Source organism: Haliotis asinina, chromosome 2 (assembly GCF_037392515.1).
Source record: "Haliotis asinina isolate JCU_RB_2024 chromosome 2, JCU_Hal_asi_v2, whole genome shotgun sequence".
In the NCBI taxonomy this organism is placed as follows: Eukaryota; Metazoa; Mollusca; class Gastropoda; order Lepetellida; family Haliotidae; genus Haliotis; species Haliotis asinina.
Genome location: NC_090281.1, coordinates 101,278,198 through 101,284,197, shown reverse-complemented (window position 1 = coordinate 101,284,197; position 6,000 = coordinate 101,278,198).

The following is a 6,000-nucleotide window of genomic DNA, read 5'->3' as shown; positions in this document are numbered from 1 at the left end:
AAACAGGCTATAACATGCGTACCCTGTGGGTGACACGGGAGTGCTGTAACAGGCTATAACATGTGTACCTTGTGGTGACACGGGAGTGTTGTAAACAGGCTATAACATGCGTACCCTGTGGGTGACACGGGAGTGTTGTAACAGGCTATAACATGCGTACCTTGTGGGTGACACGGGAGTGCTGTAACAGGCTATAACATGCGTTCCCTGTGGGTGACACGGGAGTGTTGTAAACAGGCTATAACATGCGTACCCTGTGGGTGACACGGGAGTGTTGTAAACAGGCTATAACATGCGTACCTTGTGGGTGACACGGGAGTGCTGTAACAGGCTATAACATGTGTACTTTCTGGTGACACGGGAGTGTTGTAAACAGGCTATAACATGCGTACCCTGTGGGTGACACGGAAGTGCTGTAACAGGCTATAACATGCGTACCCTGTGGGTGACACGGGAGTGTTGTAACAGGCTATAACATGCGTACCCTGTGGGTGACACGGGAGTGTTGTAACAGGCTATAACATGCGTACCCTGTGGGTGACACGGGAGTGTTGTAAACAGGCTATAACATGCGTACCCTGTGGGTGACACGGGAGTGTTGTAAACAGGCTATAACATTCGTACCCTGTGGTGACACGGGAGCGTTGAAAACAGGCTATAACATGCGTACCCTGTGGGTGACACGGGAGTGCTGTAACAGGCTATAACATGTGCACCTTGCGGGTGACACGGGAGTGTTGTAACAGGCTATAACATGCGTACCCTGTGGGTGACACGGGAGTGTTGTAAACAGGCTATAACATGCGTACCCTGTGGTGACACGGGAGTGTTGTAAACAGGCTATAACATGCGTACCCTGTGGGTGACACGGGAGTGCTGTAACAGGCTATAACATGCGTACCCTGTGGGTGACACGGGAGTGTTGTAACAGGCTATAACATGTGTACCTTGTGGTGACACGGGAGTGTTGTAAACAGGCTATAACATGCGTACCTTGTGGGTGACACGGGAGTGTTGTAAACAGGCTACAACATGCGTACCCTGTGGGTGACACGGGAGTGTTGTAAACAGGCTATAACATGCGTTCCCTGTGGGTGACACGGGAGTGTTGTAAACAGGCTATAACATGCGTACCCTGTGGTGACACGGGAGTGTTGTAAACAGGCTATAACATGCGTACCTTGTGGGTGACACGGGAGTGTTGTAAACAGGCTACAACATGCGTACCCTGTGGGTGACACGGGAGTGTTGTAAACAGGCTATAACATGCGTACCTTGTGGGTGACACGGGAGTGTTGTAAACAGGCTACAACATGCGTACCCTGTGGGTGACACGGGAGTGTTGTAAACAGGCTATAACATGCGTACCCTGTGGGTGACACGGGAGTGTTGTAAACAGGCTATAACATGCGTACCCTGTGGGTGACACGGGAGTGTTGTAACAGGCTATAACATGCGTACCCTGTGGGTGACACGGGAGTGTTGTAAACAGGCTATAACATGCGTACCCTGTGGTGACAAGGGAGTGTTGAAAACAGGCTACAACATGCGTACCCTGTGGGTGACACGGGAGTGCTGTAACAGGCTATAACATGTGCACCTTGCGGGTGACACGGGAGTGTTGTAACAGGCTATAACATGCGTACCTTGTGGGTGACACGGGAGTGCTGTAACAGGCTATAACATACGTACCCTGTGGGTGACACGGGAGTGTTGTAAACAGGCTATAACATGCGTACCCTGTGGGTGACACTGGAGTGTTGTAAACAGGCTATAACATGCGTACCCTGTGGGTGACACGGGAGTCTTGTAAACAGGCTATAACATGTGTACCTTGTGGGTGACACGGGAGTGTTGTAAACAGGCTATAACATGCGTACCCTGTGGGTGACACGGGAGTGTTGTGAACAGGCTATAACATGCGTACCCTGTGGGTGACACGGGAGTGCTGTAACAGGCTATAACATGTGTACCTTGTGGGTGACACGGGAGCGTTGTAAACAGGCTATAACATGCGTACCCTGTGGGTGACACGGGAGTGCTGTAACAGGCTATAACATGCGTACCCTGTGGGTGACACGGGAGTGTTGTAAACAGGCTATAACATGCGTACCCTGTGAGTGACACGGGAGTGTTGTAACAGGCTATAACATGTGTACCTTGTGGTGACACGGGAGTGTTGTAAACAGGCTATAACATGCGTACCCTGTGGGTGACACGGGAGTGCTGTAACAGGCTATAACATGCGTACCCTGTGGGTGACACGGGAGTGTTGTAAACAGGCTATAACATGCGTACCCTGTGGGTGACGCGGGAGTGTTGTAAACAGGCTATAACATGCGTACCCTGTGGGTGACACGGGAGTGTTGTAAACAGGCTATAACATGCGTACCCTGTGGGTGACACGGGAGTGCTGTAACAGGCTATAACATGCGTACCCTGTGGGTGACACGGGAGTGCTGTAACAGGCTATAACATGCGTACCCTGTGGGTGACAAGGGAGTGTTGTAACAGGCTATAACATGCATACCCTGTGGGTGACACGGGAGTGTTGTAAACAGGCTATAACATGCGTACCCTGTGGGTGACACGGGAGTGTTTTAGACAGGCTATAACATGCGTACCCTGTGGGTGACACGGGAGTGTTGTAACAGGCTATAACATGCGTACCCTGTGGGTGACACGGGAGTGCTGTAACAGGCTATAACATGCGTACCCTGTGGGTGACACGGGAGTGCTGTAACAGGGTATAACATGCGTACCCTGTGGGTGACACGGGAGTGTTGTAGACAGGCTATAACATGCATATCCTGTGGGTGACACGGGAGTGTTGTAAACAGGCTATAACATGCGTACCCTGTGGGTGACACGGGTGTGCTGTAACAGGGTGTAACATGCGTACCCTGTGGGTGACACGGGAGTGTTGTAACAGGCTATAACATGCGTACCCTGCGGGTGACACGGGAGTGTTGTAAACAGGCTATAACATGCGTACCCTGTGGGTGACACGGGAGTGTTGTAAACAGGCTATAACATGCGTACCCTGTGGGTGACACGGGAGTGTTGTAACAGGCTATAACATGCGTACCCTGTGGGTGACACGGGAGTTTTGTAAACAGGCTATAACATGCGTACCCTGTGGGTGACACGGGAGTGTTGTAAACAGGCTATAACATGCGTACCCTGTGAGTGACACGGGAGTGTTGTAACAGACTATAACATGCGTACCCTCTGGGTGACACGGGAGTGTTGTAACAGGCTATATCCACCAGTCGATACTACAGGATTGTGATACCTGAGCCAAGAAATTATAACTCATGAAATATATACATATGTCACGTGACTGAGAATAGTTCAGACACAACTATTAACTTATACACTTCACATAATTACCAGGAACGGTTTACTACTGTATGTGATTTATTTAAATAAACACGATCCCATCACGCTTGTAATCCAAAGTAATATAAAAACATCAATCATACACACGTTCCTGCATGAGAGTCTTCATACATTTGCTAATTACCCTATCAAAAATAGTTTACTAAAACTGCTTACTTAAGATACTTAGGTGTGCATAAATATACATCTGGAAAAACGTATTGTAAAACCAAAATAATTAAAGGCTGGAGTTTCTTTGATTTTGAATGTGACCTAGTTGTAGAAGAAAACTTGTACTTTTTCATCTCCTCCATCTGTTGCATCTCCCAAACACACCCATGCAAGAAGCATGCAGGTACAAATGCACGTTTAAGTCATGCACCAAGAACCCTATAAAAAGACACTTTAAAAACCTTTATCAGTTCAGTACCGAATTCAAAGAGCACAACATTTCTGGGCACATGGGTAAAGAAAATGGGTCCTCCACAATTGTCGACAGCATTGAGACGGCAGAGAATTGGAATGAGGAACGCTGGTATGTCACTGCGCCAAATTGGTGTTCAAATTGGTCATCATCCATCAACCATCAGCCGCATTTTGAAAAAGCATCGGGAAACTGATGATGTGAAGGACAGAAGGTGTTCTGGCAGACCTCGATGCACTTCTTACAGGGAAGACAGGGCCCTTCTGAGGCATGTGCGGCGAAATCCTTTTGCGCAGAGTAATGTTTTAAAACGAGAATGGCTGCCCAATCGACGAATTTCCGACAGAACTGTCCGGAATCGACTGAAAGCAGCAGGTCTTCGTGCTAGACGGCCTGTTAAACGTCCGCTGCTGAAAGCTGATCACAAAGCTGATCGTCTGAGCTGGTATAGGGACGGCAGGAACTGGAACTTGGCATCGTAGAGAAAGGTCCATTGGTCAGATGAGAGTAGATTTTTACTCTTTATGACAGATGGCAGAACCCGTGTTTGGCGACAGACAGGCACGGCTTACACGCAGAGGAACATTATGGAACAGGTCCCATTCGGCAGTGGATCTTTGATGGTATGGGGATGTTTCTCCTACGACTGAAAACTGCCTCTGGTGACTGTAAGGGGGAACCTCAATGCCGTTAAGTATCAAAGAGACATCTTGCAACAGGTCATTGTTCCACACTTCAACAACCATCCTCTCCGCACAAGGCCTGTTTTTATGGATGATAACGCCAGACCTCACAGATCTGCCCTGGTTCGCGATTATCGTCGTCAGGAAGCCATCACAATATTATCCTGGCCTGCACGAAGCCCTGACATGAATCCAATTGAGCATGTGTGGGACATTTTAGGGCGTAGATACGGCAAAGACAACCTCCAGTTCAAAATCTCGCACAGCTTGATGTGGCTCTCCATCAGGAATGGAACCAATTGCCTCAAAGGCAAATCCAACACCTTGTTCTGTCAATGAGGACGCGTGTTGCTGCAGTTGCTGCTGCTGACGGAGGTTACACCAGATATTGATATTCTTGTCTGATTTAAGGACTTCAACCGTAATTCTAGTGACATTAGTGTTCCATTAACTTCTGACCAATAGTCTCTTACTGCTATGACCATGGTTATTCTGCAACCGGTTTTGTGTGTTTTGTGCGATTGTTTTAAAATGACAAGAATGGATTGAAAATATGACAGAATACATGCAGTTTTGTTGTCTTTTTATTGTCAATAGTCTATTTATCTCACAATGATGGGTTTTAGTCCAACCGTATTCGTATGTGTATATGTACAATTCGTATATGTCACAGCAGAGTTCCAAAATCCTAGTGTTGCAATACTTTTTTCCAGATGTATATAAGCATATGGCAATAATTACTATAATTACTAACCTTGTCAGAAGAGTGTTCAGTATCTGTTTTGTGCTGTGCACAACAATTTTGATACCAAACTAAAGTAATGGTTTTTAGGAAAGGTGGAAAATCATCACGTGTGGAAAGGTGGACATACAGTGGGATTAATGTGGATGTAGTTTCTAACTATGATTATTAGGGCTTAGTTCTTACAAGCCAATTATGTTTTTCACAGAGCTGCAGTTCCCTTGCTATAAACGCCATGGAAGCATTGATGTATTGCTGTAGACAGTTTACCTTACAAGGTTTTATGTACAATATTTGACTCCCAGATGATGCCGATGTTGTTATACGGCTCCTAGTTGTGGAGCTTCAGCGTTTAGAGAGAATACAACATTTGCCGGTCAAACAGTTTCTTGACATTAGTGCGAGGGCTCCAGATGTTCTATATAGGTATAGGCGAATGTTGCAGATTCCCAGTTTATTTGTCTTCCCTGCTGAGATGTGTCAAATTTTGGCTGAGTAATACCCGTATCCATGTTAAGCATATGAAAGGCTATATTCATTGGATAATGTCAATCGCCATACATGGGCTTCATCGGTTAGGCGAGTTGTATTAAATTACGGATTTGGTTATGTTTGGGTGTTTCAGGGTGTTGACAGTACTGAAGTATTTTTGTCAGAATTCAAGCCCCGTGTTACTGAAACTACGCGACTAGAGGAAAGTGCGTATTGGTATGAGGATTGAAGATTAGTCCCATTTGTTATGATATGTCCAGTTTATGAAAGTTGATGAT